This window comes from Ips typographus, linkage group LG2 (assembly GCF_016097725.1).
Source record: "Ips typographus isolate SLU linkage group LG2, UJ_Ityp_2.0, whole genome shotgun sequence".
NCBI lineage: Eukaryota > Metazoa > Arthropoda > Insecta > Coleoptera > Curculionidae > Ips > Ips typographus.
The window spans coordinates 9,685,418-9,701,233 of record NC_138423.1 but is presented as its reverse complement, the minus strand read 5'-3'; the positions used below and the strand labels follow the sequence as shown (position 1 = coordinate 9,701,233).

Here is a 15,816-nt window from a genome sequence, read left to right as displayed (position 1 = left end):
TGCAATTTTCTGATTTGATTGTGTTGATTATTTCCTTCTCCTTTCCCATTCTTCTCAACACCTCCTTGTTCGTTGTTCTGCTCACCCAGCTTATTCTGAGGATTCTTCGATATGCCCACATCTCGAACGCTTCAAGCTGGTCAGTGTCGCACTTCTTAAGCGTCCAGGCTTCCATTCCATATAATAGTACTGGAAATATGTAGCATTTAAGCATTCTGATTTTAAGATGTAGACTAAGATCTGTTCTGGTTAATGCATGGTTGCTAATAGTCTCTAACAATAAGGTAGTATAGGTACGAGTAGTTATGACTTCAACCACAACAAACGACTGGTGATTTGTTTACAATCTTGACAACGTCATTATTGTGCTATTCTGTCTTTATAATTTTGAGCTGAAACGTTTCTTAAAGTGCTTTTAACATGGAGATTTCTGAAGACGCAGATGTTACTCATCATCACCTGAGCTGCAAGCTGTTGCAGAGGTGGCGGCACAGTCTCTTAGCTATAAAAGGTAAGCCCAGATATGACAAAACGCATATTGACATTCACCAGGGTGGAAAGTGACATTTACCCGGGTGGAAAGCAAAAGCTGGTAATTTTCATCTTTCCACCTGGTTTACACATAAGAAATAACGTTATTACATACCTGGTTGGAAATAAAAATATTTTTCTCTCATTTTTGCATTTCCGACATGTCCTATAAATTCGTTATAATACGTGTTCTGAAACACCCTGTATAAGACACTTACACCCACTGTTGGAACCATATGAAATATATTGGTCCTAGTAAAATGTCTCTTACATTTATTATTTAATATGCTATTAAAGCTTGAAATTAATTATATTATTGTCGTCGTGATAGGTCAAACTGTATTAATTTTTTACTATTAACTAATCCAGCAGTGGAACGTATTAATATTGACACACCAAATACTACACTGCCTTTTGCGGTCAGTAAGTCAAAATAAATAAAGCAAACAGATTTGTAGTTCCTATCCGAACGCAAAGGGAAGTAAATCAATACAACTTTTATAGGCGTCCGCCAGTCAAGATCAACCTTAATAATTGATAACTTGATTTACAGGACGATTTGACGTCCGAATAGACTGGAAATAGAAATACAGGAAATTTATTGTACCTGCTGGATTGGTTTTAGCGGGGTCGTTTGGATTAATTATTGATGGTGACATAGTTCTCGCGCCAGATATTTGCCTTTGTTGGATATTTATATTCGAAGGAAAGTATTTTCAAAGTGAAAATAAATAAATGATTACGCTTTTAAACCAAATTATTTGAATAAAGAGTGGATAACAGAGGGTGTGAGATAAATATGCAAATTAGAGATAATTTGTATATTAGAGCAATTGGACAGGGCGGCGGTGAAGATGCTTGGGCGGAGTACAAAAGAATGATAAATTATATAGTGACACAGATAAAACATGAAAAAGAACGATATTTTAAAGAAATGATTGATGACAATAACAAAATTCTATTGTAATGTGGAAGAAACTAAAATTGCCATTGCCCGGTAGACAGCACACAACACCTGATGATATCAAATTTAAGCATCAAAGCAAGAATTTAATAATATTTTATTACAAGTATTAATGACATTGATGGCATTCCTAAATACATACCACCTGAACAGGTTTTTCTGACTGTCCCTAAGGTATCTGCTCATTTTAGCAAATTTAAACAACTGTCTAGAAGATATGAAGAATATTTTATCCGATATGAAAAATGTCGGAGGGGGCGAAAGTGGAATTTCGAAGAAGGTCTTGTGTGATGTCTGCTGTGTGGCTGGAAATCGCTTGTTGGATATAGTAAACACGTCGTTATGTAATGGTGTATTTCCTGAAAGATGGAAGAAATCAACTGTCATTCCTGTGCCAAAAGTTTCAGGTACGACTCTTTATAATGAATTTAGACCTATCAATACAGTTCCGGTTTACGAAAAGGTGGTGGAACTGGCGGTAAAAAAACAGGTACAAGAGCACTGGGATATCAACAGTCTTTTGGTGGTCAATCAGTTTGGTTTCCGTGAACGTCACTCGTGCGAGTCTGTGGTTGTAAATTTGTATGACATTTTTAAAAAAGAAATAGGTAATTATGTCCTGGCAGTCTTTTTGGACTTTAAAAGAGCATTTGAAACGTTTGATAGGGGGCTGTTGTTGCACAAGCTTAGCGGCATGGGCGTGAAGGATATGGTTTTGGGTTGGTTTGAGTTATACTTCACTGATAGGCATCAATTGGTTAAACTTAAAGAATGTACATCTGATTCTCTGAAGGTTCTGCATGGTGTTCCTCAGGGACCGTATTGAGTCCTCTATGATTTTTATTGTATGTCAATGATATTGTTAGTTGTGTAAATGAATGTAAAATTGAACTATTTGCCGATGACACTATGCTTTATTTGGCTGGGAAGAATCTGGACTTTATGCAGATCACTATAAATTGTGGACTGGGCAAGTTATTCAAGTGGTTATGTATCTATAAGCTTTGTGTTAATGCTTCAAAGTCAAGATTTTGTGTATTTGGTGAAAAAGCTCACTTGAGGCGAGTGAATTTTGAACATTTGAACATAACCATTAACAGCCAGAGAGTTGAGTACGCTCACCAGATCAAGTACTTGGGTGTTTTATTCGGATCGTGTTTGGACTTCCACGCCCATGCTGATTGTGTCACACGCAAATTTGCGAAAAAAGTTAGCTTTATTGCCAGAGTGGTGGGTCAATTATCACTCGGTACCAGATTATTATTGTATAATAGCATAGCTGCCCCACATCTGGAATTCTGCTCTTTTCTGTTGTACAACTTGCCGTCTTTTAAAATTGATCAAATTCAGGTTGTGCAAAATCGAGCAATGCGAACAATTTTAAAGTGCAATAGGTAGGTATACCCCTACTGCAACAATGCTTATTGTTTTATACTTTTTATCAGTCAAACAAAAAATTGTGTTTAGCGTTTATGTATTTGCTTTTCAGTTAAGAAACAATCTGTTGCCTTCTTACATTTGTGACAGGATTAAGGTTTTCAGGGATATTCACAACTACAGTACAAGACATTGCTCAAATTTTGCATTAATAGAGAAATGTAATTCCAGTCACATGCACAATTCTGTACTGTATGGAGGCTTGCTCGATTTTAATATGCTGCCTACTGCTCTTAAGGACTGTAAAGATTTGAATGTTTTTAAAAAATTAATTCGTAATTATGTATTGTCTTTAAAATTTTAATCTGTTTTACTATACCTGATTGATATTTTTTTTCTTTAACTTGTAGTACCGTAGTTTTAAGTTTACTTTGACATGTATTTGTTTTTCCTTATAGCCTCGTGCTAAATAAAGACTAGTATTATTATTAAAACAATTTTTGTTAAATAGAGAAACGCATTAACGATGAACTTAAAGTTTTAAAACCTGGAGGAAGTATTTTATTTGTCTGGTATAAACAGGTTATTTAATTTTATTATGCGATCTACTATAGTATCATGTATTTTTCAATGCTATGCTATAATACATTAGTAAAGTTATTTTACTGTTTTTTTTTTTACTATCAAATTAATAATTTAAGTCTCTTGTGATGTATTGTAAAGCAAAAACGACAATAAATAAAGTATAAAGTAGTTTTGCACCTATAAATTTATCTCTCACGTCAAGCATGGAAAACTGCTTTACGCTAAACCTGGAAAATGAAGACATAGGAGAAAGGTACGCAAATTTTAATTTCCAAATAACTCTCCGACATTTCAAGCACTTTTAGTAATCTAGCAAGAACTCACTGCATTTTCGTGGAAAATTTAAATTCCGGGTAACAACTGCTTTGTGTTCTGTCACTAACACGCCGTCAGCCGCTGAAACTTTTGCATCGAGCTTTTCCGAGTTCTTCGATAAATCCTTTTAACAAAGGCGTAGCCGATGGATTTAAATTACGTTTGCTTTTGCTTCTTTGAAATATTTAAACACCAAAATCTCACTGTAACTGATAGTAGACAATTTTCGGTTCAGTTGAGGCTTGCGTTTCGAACATATTAAATTGTTTCGGGAGAGATTTATTTGTTTAGAGATCAGAAATTTCATCTTTAATTTGTTGTTGTTAAATAATCATGCTCTGAATATCATAATGCTCTCTCTTTCTTAGGAATTATTTCCTATGGAATATTATAACCTAACTAAAAAAGATCCAATACATTAAATATTTCTGGTAACATTTTTTGTTGAAAGTATGGAACTAAAATAAAACAACACTAAAAACAGTTTCTGTGACAGCTACTTTAGACGTAATAACATTTTATTATAAGGGTTCGGTACTTATTATAACTCTACTTTGTAAAGACCTTTCACATTTAAGAACCCTTTAATATTTAATTCCACATAAAAAATTGTGTAGCACCACCGAGTATTTTGATCATAACTTACATTGACTACTAGCAACTATTTTCTCAATTCATTAAACCAATAAAAAACTAGAAAATACTTACTGAGACATGTTCAAACCACCAAAGTGAAAAATTTTAATATATTGAAAATTGAGTACTTTTTCATTAAAATTGAACAAAACAGCTTTATGTAACAGTTACATACATTTAAATCTTTTAGCCCTTCATTTTTAAATTGTGTTTCATACAATATTATTTCTAATTTTTGGCTATTATTTTTTATGAATCGGTTACTCAACACTCTTAAAAGACATTGTATAAACTGTACCAACGATATGCTATAACCTAATTTCCGTCCTACAAAAACCATCTAAAACAGGAAGCTACACATTTTTTCACCAGGTACATTAACTGTTATCTTACGTTCGTAGCAACGTAAAATAGAACGGTACGTCACTTGAATTGGAAGAAAACAATATTTGTACGAATAAGTATGTAGAGCAGTGATAAGATGAACATTACTTTCTTCAATCCTGCAAATGTCTAAAAAGCAGGAAAACTGCCCAGCTTATAAATAGTATCTGTAAGAACCAGAACCATCTACAAAAAAAAACACAAAATAAACAATTTTGTTCGGTATCATGGACGGGATGAAAAGCTTTGAATTTTTTGAAAAAGCATTTCCAATAGCTTTTGGATCATTCAAAATGACACTGAATCATAGATGGACCAGAGAATCATTCATAGAGTCAAGAGAGATAAGATTATAAGTAAGTAAACATTTTGGTCTTTGTAATCAAATTAAGAGGTTAGAGAGGCGCTAGATACAGTAAAAGGGGGCATCGCGGTGAATGGCATCAAGAATAATAATATTCGGTGCGCGGATGACACTGTGATTATGGCAGGTAACATGATAGATTGATAGACCTGCAGAGCATGGTCGGACGTGTTGTTTAACGCAGCGAGCAATATGGACTGCTTATAAGCATTGAAAAAACCAAAGTGCACGTTTTTTAAAATACTAACACGAATTCAAACCTGTCAATTAAGGGAAATATCGTACAACAAGTATCCTACTTAATACGGAATAAATAAATCATATCGACCCAAAGAAAGAAGTAAGTTACAGAACTGAATAACCTAGAAGAGTGAAAATAGTGAGGTTTTGTTTTTTGTTCATAATCCCAATCCTCTGACCGGTTAATTAAAGTTAAGTTAGTTAAGTTAATTTAAGTCTTCTTTCTTGGATCTCTGATTGGGATTGATAAACAAAAAACAAAACCTCACTATTTTCAACCAATCAGATGGGTGTTTACCGAATGATGCGGCATTAATGGGGCTGTTCCTAGATTTGGGAACGCTATCTGTACTTTCTAACTCATAGAGTTGAGTACAGATGTCACCAGATGCTGCACAACAACTGTCATAAGCTAGAAGAGTGTTTACACAAATGAAAACATTCTTCACAAAATCAGATCTCACCGTATGGCCAGGTGGTCGGTTTTACTGTACGGCTGTGAAATTTGGACTTAACCCTGGTCTAGAGAGAGGCCTGGAAGCTTTCCAGATGTACTTGTACAAAAGAATACTTTGCATACCATGTGTACAAAGAGAACAAAAGAACTCCTATTGACAATAAAACGAAGATGGTTTGGATACTCATCAATAGACATCTTCAGAGATGCAGTATCCAGGACCATGTTAGCAATTTGGATTGGCCAACCTTCGTGTGGAGACGGCGACTTAAGAAGAATAAGAGTCAAGTTAAAACCAGGAAACCGCAGTAGTATAGTTATAAGGTTGATGTTACTAAAAATCAAATTAAAATTAATTCTTGAAAAAGCTATTCGCAATTCTGAAATAATAGTAATAAAAAAGAAACACAACTTGCTACAAAATATTAATTTCGATCCTACTCGTTTATATATTCATACAAATATAAAATTTACAAATTATACTGAGTAAGTCAGACTCTAAGTTCGACGACGACAGAATATAAAACGCAACTAATTTTATCGACAGAAACTAAACATCGATATGATTCAAATTGTTTTAAGATCCCAAATACTAACACATTTTAGAGGAACAATTTTTATTCGTTTTAGGAATTTCTTTTATCATTTTATAGGTTAGTTATATCGTTAGCAAGTTTCTACCGACCTCAAAAAAACTTAATAATACACTCACATCTGTCGCCACTTACAATTACATATATTATGTCATCTATATTGTCAACGTAACAAATAATACAACATTTATATGATTAGCACAGTACAGGATGTTTAATACTCAATTGACGGTTTTAGATAATAAATGAAAACAAAAAATATTCAGTGGATTTAATTACTGATAAAACGAAACTATACAAAATCATATCGAACACCCTGTATCATTACAGTCTAAACATCAAGTCTAATTGGTTGGATAAGCCACTAAATGTAGTTTAAAACACTTATGGGGTTGCTAATTCATTAAAATATCCGTTATAGGGCAGAGGCATGCTTCTTGTATACGATTTAAATGACCACCTATTTTAAATGTATAATACCATAACGATTCCCTATGCTAAGGTTTTTTGATAAACTAGCACCTCGAATATGAAGCTATTTAACAACAACAGACAACAACGATTTACTATAATCTAGTAGGTTACATATTAGTTACACTTGGAACATTACATACTTACGTCAAGCGTTTAAATCTATCATTTTTAGGAGTATATCAACAGTAAATAACTTCAACAACTATTACATTATGTGTACATTTACAAGTCCCGAATTCAGATTAACAATTTGGATGTTTGCGTATTAATAGGGATAGAAAGGAAATTAATTTGGAAAGATTGAGCTCGGTCATGCAAGAATACAAGAAAAAGGTTTTCTGTTTGATACATACTAAAATGTGGAAAATAATCTATTCTAATGGGGTCACTTACGGATAATGCAAGCTTGAAGGAACTATAGAATGCGTTTCGCTGTACTATCACTAATCTTCACTTGAATTGTTAGAAATAACATCAATTTGACGTATTATGTAGTGATGGCAGTGGATCTACAGATCTAGGAATATTCTCGTTATTTAATTTAGGTTGTTGCACTTGAAATAACATTCCCAGTAAACAGGAGTTACAGACTAGGTTGATCTCTGAAGCGTTCGATATGATGAATCATCGGATGATTCTGAATACCATTGGGACTTTTGCAATCAGAAAAGTTGCCGGTAAACGCTTTCAGGTCTTATTTATTCTGTGTATCTCAAGGGGAGATCGAGGTAGACAACTTCTTTATTATGGGGAATGTAGTGCAGTTCTGGAAGAGTCAGTTCTTGGCCTCAATTTGTTTCAACGGAACTATCAGTTGTTCATCGAATATTGTTACATTGCTGCTGAATTTTGTTTAACTTTTAACTGCTACCATACTACGTCCACTTTTAAAAAGGAATGGTTTTTAGTAATTCTTAGCTGAATCATAGAAACAACTCTCAATTAACCATCAAAAACTCAAATAGGGTTTACCAAAGAAAAAAGCCTCAACTTTACAATCTGCTTAGAAAGTTGTTCTTACAGAACAGCCGTTTACTTCTGGAAAAAAGCACATTCTCCATACAGCTTTCTTAATTAAATAAATGAGTCAAACACTCTATGGAGTAGTTTAAGTGCGAAAAAGCCGAGGCCAGTCTTGAATACCAGAAGGTTTTCAAACCGTTTAAAAATTCTAGTCGTCGCGAACAAGAAAATAGCTTTAAGGGGTTTTTGAGCTTCCACCATCAACGATCGATCGGACCCTGGGGCGGATGCTCTGTTAGAGGTTAAAGTACACTTTTTCCACCCTTATTTCGCGATCTTAAAGGGCGTTGTCAAATTAATGCTTGGCACGTTATTTTCAGGTATTTCCCCAATTATGGTTTGGATTTAAGGCATAATATTGTTTAAAAAGGATCATTGTGCTTTATTTGTACAAAAGGCTACTAGAACTTTTGAAAGACCTCAGTCATCATATTTTAATAGTAAGTAAAGGAATCAATAAAGTATTTTATCAAAAAAAAATCAACTATAATGGCGTGGTATATTAATCCTCTAGAGAATAATAGACTTTTTTGAATGAACCTTTATAATTGCGAGGAAGCAGTTTTAAAAGGGTCATATTAAATACCACATGGCTGCAACAAAAAAGAGGGGTTATAAGCCCTTAAGTGGGTTACTAATATCCACCTTCATAATTGCACCCTTTTATTACGTGGAGGTCTATTTAGCTGTTATTAAGAAGATTTAATTTATAGGAGTCAAATGATATGATGTCGATTTTGAAAAAGCTATCATTTCAATGAATTAATAGGTTAGTAATATGTTAGTAATATACTTTTGTTTAATATTGATTTTTTTGTTTGTTTGGATAATCTGAGCATAAGTATTTTTATAAAATATTGGTGTATGTATGTAGATTAACTTCTCATTTAATTTTAATTTCCATACTTTCTGGATTAATGTGAATCTAATAGAAATGTGGTTAAGCACTACTAATTTGATGGTACAAAGCATCTTTACGTTCTGATGAGTCTTTTAGTTTAGATGATTGCCTTATTTAACTCATTTTAATAAAAGTCACGAAAATAACAAAACCAAGTAGTACCAGTAAACTTGTATCTGAGAGTTGTCCTGAGTAGCATTGATCATAGTTGGCAGTTTAATCAAGTAAATTTGTTCTTATTCTATTGTTTGCTAGAAATGTAATTATTAAGACATGCACTGTACATAAAGTCATAACTTGTTTAGCAACCCGTAAAATATTCATTTTATTGCATTGAAATTTGATTGGTTTGCACTCGTAATTGACTTGTTTAACAACAAGAAGAAAACTTTAGCTCACACTTAAACATGTAAAATTTTAGTGTCAAATAAACGAAATGTCCTTAATTTACATTACTTTTACTATCAAGTGCTGGAAAAAAAAACAACTTTAACCTAGATGATGACACAGCCAACAGATCACGCGCTTATTCCTTCTTTAAAAGTCGAAGCAGTAGATAAGAACAGTTAAAAAAAGTCACAGGCAATATGGACATATTAACAACATTTTTATCACAACGGTTTTGACCTAACAAATATACATAAACCCAATTAAATATAAATTTTTTTAGTTTTAATGTCAACTTTTAAAATGGATAGATTCGTTTGATCCAACAGCCATATACATAATTATTAGATTCTAGACAGGTAGAAGATACGATAGTATTTCGAAATCTTTCTAAAAGTCTATCACTTACTACTACAGTATTATTAGTATAGTCACACGCATTTATAGACTACTACGATTGAAGGATTGCTAATGTAGAGCTTGCTCTCTAGAACTAGATCCTCCATGGTGCTGTCCAATTACTATAATACTTATAATAAAGCAGCTAAGAAAATGAATATGCAACACACTGCCACTAGAAGCATTTTGTGCAGGAAAAGAAGATTTGCCTGAAGAAAGAGAAGTGATAGTGTCCAGAAGCTTCATTTTCTTAGTACTAGTAGTGCTCTGAAGAGTTTCAGATCGACAGGTAAGTGCTAGTAGAAATTACAAAGCACATTCGGGTACTTTGCTGTTGGAAGTGTTGTGAAGGTCAGTCTTCGTTCATTTCACCTCCATTTCCTGTTTTATAATTGCTTTAATTAAATACGTTAGTGAGTATCAATATCGCGTTACATTGAATGAGTATACAAAAATGCTTTTTAATGAATGTTAAATCCAACTAAAACTATAGTGACTATCAAGACGGCTAGAAACAAAAAGATGCAGCAGATGGTGAGAAAAAGCATCCGCTCCATTTTTGGGGAAGACTATAAAACGCACTCTACTAACCATGCTTATTGGCAAGTAGAGATGTATTGTAAATGAGTATGAAAATGTCTACTAACCTCATGCAGTTACAGTGCCAATTTATACAATAAACAATAAAGAACTCAAAGTTGAGTTCTCACTGCCTACGAAGATTGTTGTGTCATAGTTCTTTTAGTCTTCGGGATGCTGATCTCCGACGCTCTGTCCAACCACAATGATTATCACTATGAACACAGCCAAAAACACTAAAATACAGCACACAGCTACGGCCACCATCTTGGAAAAGCGTTGAAGCCTGATTTACAGGTTACAAAGGACTGTGACAATTTTTTTCCACACTCAAAATGGATGTCTTTCCACGCACTCAGATGCATGCTTCTTTACACTACTTGCCATTTTGCTAATTTTTTAAATAAGACGTTCCTTCAAAAGTGTTGGATAAGAAACTGTGTAACTTGACGAGTTGACTTTGGCACTGATGAGGAAATGCTGTTCTGATAGTTGAAGTCGTTTATGGTTTAACTTAGTAGCAACCAGTTTCACGGAAGCCGCCATTTTACGTTCCACATCGAGGATGGTAATAAAACTTTCCAAATAGTCGGCTTCTGCACCAAGAAGACTCTCAACGTTTATATAACAGCACTTCAAATTCACTCGCATACGCCTCCAATCTCTAAATGGATGTGATAAGAGGGAGGCTGTGATTGATTCCTCTTGAGACGGAAGATTTGAGTAATGCCGTCAAAGGGAGGAAAATAGCGACAGAAAACTCAATTAAAATCGCGAATAGTATTAAAAACGGCAGGGTAACATGTCCGTTTTGGAATGGGGAGCGAGGAACTGGAGTCCCGGTCCTATGAGACGATGTTGGGGTTGGAGCGCGCGCCGAAACTCGCAGATGAAATATTGATTAGGGAAAACTCTAGCGCCTACTATAGAAAACAATTCGACCGGCCGAAAAATCGGTGTGACGTCATTGTGTCTAGGGAACTATTATACAGGGTTAGCCACCCAAACCTTTCATTAAAAGTTTATTAGGATCAAATATTAGTAAGATAAGTAAGATAAATTCGATGCGTGCTATATTTTAAAAATATTTTCATCTTTTTGTCACTTCCGGTTTAACCGGAAGTAGATGTCAACTTGCTTATCTTAAATGGAACACCCTGTAGATTATTGTATTTTAGAATAGTCGTATTGGCGTTTCAAGTTAAGATCGCAGCGCCATTTGAACTAAAATCGGGCAACACGTTCCTAACCTAACATTATAAATAATATGACACTGATACTTCATATTTATGAAACCTGAGCTAAATTCCTAACCAAAATATGCCAAAATCAACGTAAACAAACGGAGAAATAACAGCTGGAATGCCCGAAACTGTTTTCATAACTGATCACCAGAGGGAGTATCTCTTATCTTGAAACGCCAATAGATTTCAAATATTTTTGGTGTGTCATAACCTATGGATATCTGCAACGGTTTTCAAAATATTGACGTTTGAAAAATGACATTTTTCAGTTTTTGGTGTGTCGGGAAAACGGCTTGCATGTTCGTATCTTAACTTTTTGAGATCTATTGTACAATTTTCTTACTGATATAAAATTTTTGACACCTGTCAAAACTAAAAATATGACCAAATGATAGATCTCAAAAAGTTAAGATCACGAACATGCAATCTGTCTTGCTCTATCTCGGTTAGGAGTTTATGACACTTGTAAACCTGAAAGTGAAAGAGAAAGAAATTGATAGGACTATTCCAAATTACGATAATATACAGGGCGTTTTAATTAAAATAAGCAAGGACATCTAGGTTAAACCGGAAGTGACAGAAAGATGAAAATATTTTTAAAACATAGCACCAATCAAATTTCTTTTAATTAAAAAATTTAAAATTTCTATTAATATTGGAACCTGATAAACTTTTAATGAATGGTTTGGGTGGCTAACCTTGTATAGTGTCTGTGAAAATTAACTTGAGTTATAGTTTATCTATTGTCAGTTTGCATTAACGTGATTTAAAAAACATATGATTTTCATAAATGTTTACGTTGATTGACACACAAACACTGGATACTCTCCACAGGATGTTTTAAAATTGCATCTAATTACAAACACACCCTGCACATGTAGGTATTGGTTTTATTACGTTGGTTCTCAGTAGTCTTGCACATTTTTCTGGCAATGCGTACAATCTAGTAATCTGGCAGATAATTTTTGGCAATGCCAGATAGTTTCTGACAATTTCTAGATAGTTTGAGCAATGCCAGATAATATGCCAAAAAGTGTCTAGTTTCTAGCATTGCCCAATAGTTTCTGAAAATTGTCAGTTTCTTGCAAGACTAGAAAGCTTCTGGCAATGCCAGATAGATCGCATTGCTAGATAGTTGTTCACAATTGTCAATAACATTACTGTGTAGGTACTGGGTGATCACCTACGACAGGACATCGGTTGTATTTAGAAAGTAAAAATAATTTACTTTCATTACACTTTGTTCCCGGCAGTCCTGCAGTTAGACATTCCTGATAATGTCAACCGTAAATTTTAAGGGTCACCCCAACAATAAATTTTTTTTTGGTAATGTGTAACTAACAAACTTTTAAACATTTGTATTAGTATGTAGTGAATTTTGTCAATTTTTTCCTATTTTCTCCATCACAAGTTTTTTTAACCCTTTATTGGACACATCGAGCGATGTTTCTATGCTTTTATCTTTAATTTACCTTGGGTCTCGCTGTCTCACCCTTTTTTAAAAAGGACAGCCGGTACAAATTTTACATCTTAAGCTCCTGAAGATGAGTATTTATGTACTCGAAACTAGTAAGCGTACCCTCTTTAATTGAGGTTCAATAAAGTTTGTTGTGGAGAAGGCTGAGTGTTCCTCACCCCCTTTTGTAAAAATAATTTGCAAATGCAGTTTGAACCAAACATTTTATTTGATAAAAACAAAAAATACTTGAAATTTAGAGTTGTTTCAATCTAAAAAATGTCAATGTATAGTAATAAATATCTCTTAAACGACAATATTTAGAAGGAAACTGATCAGGTACATAAACTATTATCTGGACAAGTAGTAGAATCTAAAGACAGCAGCAGTTACTTGGTTGTACTGCTGTTGGCTGAGGTTTTACTAAAAAAAACTTTCATAAATAAGAAAACCGACTGATTTTGCGAGAAAATCAGTCTGTTCTGAACATACAATTGAAGGAAGTGTAGATGTCTAAATCTCTGTATATGGCTTGTCAAGGAATAATTCGGCCAGTACGAGGCCAATGAGTATACCTATATGGAACTTCTACTAGTACATGCCTATGTAGCTAAATAACCTAAATTCAGACAGACTCAGAAAAACTAACTTTGTTGATATTAACTGCCATTGCCAGAAAGTATCTAACTATGCCAGAAGAAAATGACATAATATCAAGAGAGAAATTTATCTAAAATATTTGAAGATCCTATGACACCTTTTATGCTTCTGTGTGTTAAAGGAGGATAAGGTATCACTTACTCCCGTGTATAAACTTTTGAAAGAAAACAAAAACGCTTTCACAGCATTAAAATTTCACAACATATCTGACAATTTACATAACCTCACACTTTATTATAGCCGGTAGTCACGGACGTAATAGTATATTACATACTCAGGTGGAAAGTTTATCTTGAGACAGAAATTAAACTTTCTACCGTGGTTTGTATACTATTTTATTTTCAACCATTTATCAAAATCTCATCAAACTTTTAATAAATCATTCAGTTGAAATATTGATTGCTAATAGTCTCTAACAATAAGGTAGTATAGGTGTACGAGTAGTTATGACTTCAACCATAATAAACGACTGGTAATTTGTTTACAATCCTGACAACGTCATTATTGTGCTATTCTGTCTTTAATAGTTTGAGCTGAAACGTTTCTTAAAGTGCTTTTAACATTGAGATTTCTGAAGACGCAGATGTTACTCATCATCACCTGAGCTGCGAGCTGTTGCAGAGGTGGCGGCACAGTCTCTTGACTATAAAAGTAAGCCCAGATATGACAAAACGCATATTGACATTCACCCGGGTGGAAAGTGACAATTACCCGGGTGGAAAGTAAAAGCAGGTAATTTTCATCTTTCCACCTGGTTATGTGTAAGAAATAACGTTATTACATACCTGGTTGAAAATAAATTTTGATTTCATTCATTATTCACTGATTTACTATGCGTTACGATTACAATATCTAACGGAAGATATAAAATGGTAATACATCGGTTTGGATTAAGTCAGCTCAACTAACCTAAAAGCGCTTTCTGGTTTAAACTCCTCTATTCTAAAGTATAATGGATACGTTCCTCTGCACTTTTAGGTCACGCAATTCCCTCGCTTTCAGTCTGGATACAAAATGGGTTAAAGCAGGGGAGAGAGTTATCAACTGAAAACAATCAACTTTAAGGCGCACGGTCTGCCATTGAAAGGAAACACGAGTCTAAAAATAACGGCTAATCACCTAAAGAAATTGTAAATTTGTCATCGTCAACCAATAGAATAGCTCTGTGATTTAATTACAAGTCGTTGTTTTGCATGAAACAGAACATCATCTGTTTTAATCAATTCAATAATATCAATCATGTTTGTAATTTAATTGACAAGCGAAATGTATGAAACTACAAACATTTTATGTTTAACTCATTATGAGTTTTTTGCTTAAAAAATGATCAATAAATTGCAATTGTAAATCATTGCAATTATAAATCATTAACGTAAAACACAACTGAAATAAACGAGTACTAAACAACTCAAAATTCATAAAACAAAATGAAAATAAAGATAACAGATAAACCCGTTAACGGTAATTCATAAATGGTTCTAGATTGTCATGTTAACGGATGAAAGATATTTAAAGCAATAAATCATAAATACAGATAACACTTGAAGTTTTAATAGAGTTTTTTGGTGTTTTTTTGTCGGTGAGCCTGACCGAATATCATAGTTTATTCATTTATCAAACAAGTTGGCCTAGATTCCTGGATGCTGGTCACTGGAAACTTCTATACTGTACAAGTCACTATGGTTTGCTAAAGTTGGAAGAAACAATGTCGCTGTAAATCTAGTTAACCTCTTAGAGAAAATGTAGGTTAGGTTAGGTTAGATTAGGGTTATTCTCTCGAGTCTATTACTTTGTAAAATATTATAGTTTTTCTTTTCAATTACCAGTTAGAGTATTTTTTGATCAGGCCAAGCGAGGGAGGATTACAGAAGTTTATAATATTTTTACCGGCAAAATTGTGCTTGAAAAGTTTCCAGTACTGTAATAAACTGAAAAAGGTTTTTTGTGCACTTACCAATAATAAATTGGAAAAAGATTGCTTGGAGACAAAAAATCGACGTACGACTCTTCCCTTTGAGGTGTGCCGGTTATCTGAGGCCATACTGTGTCCTGAAACAAAGTGAAGAAGTTTATATGTAATATGTTGAGTGTCATAGTTTATTACTATGCTACAACGTAATTAATTGTTAAAATGAATATACAAGTGTCATATTAAAGTGTATAAAGTGTCTCAATTTCTACAATTTTGTATGGTAAATCTCATGTCAAGACAGATAATCGCGTTTTTTTGCGAGAATGTTATATTTT

The 15,816-nt window shown here is 33.7% G+C and overlaps 1 protein-coding gene across 3 annotated transcripts in view; it reads right to left on the bottom strand.

Annotated features, from left to right (window-relative positions):
- LOC145725246 (CUB domain-containing protein 2) overlaps positions 1–15,619 on the bottom strand; it is a 59,946-nt gene extending 44,327 nt beyond the window's left edge. For all 3 annotated transcript variants that reach the window (XM_081973928.1, XM_081973930.1, XM_081973931.1), the window contains exon 1: positions 15,524–15,619. The gene's annotated coding sequence lies outside the window, so the exon portion shown is untranslated. The remainder of the gene's footprint in view (positions 1–15,523) is intronic.
- Between the last annotated feature and the right edge of the window lie 197 nt (positions 15,620–15,816).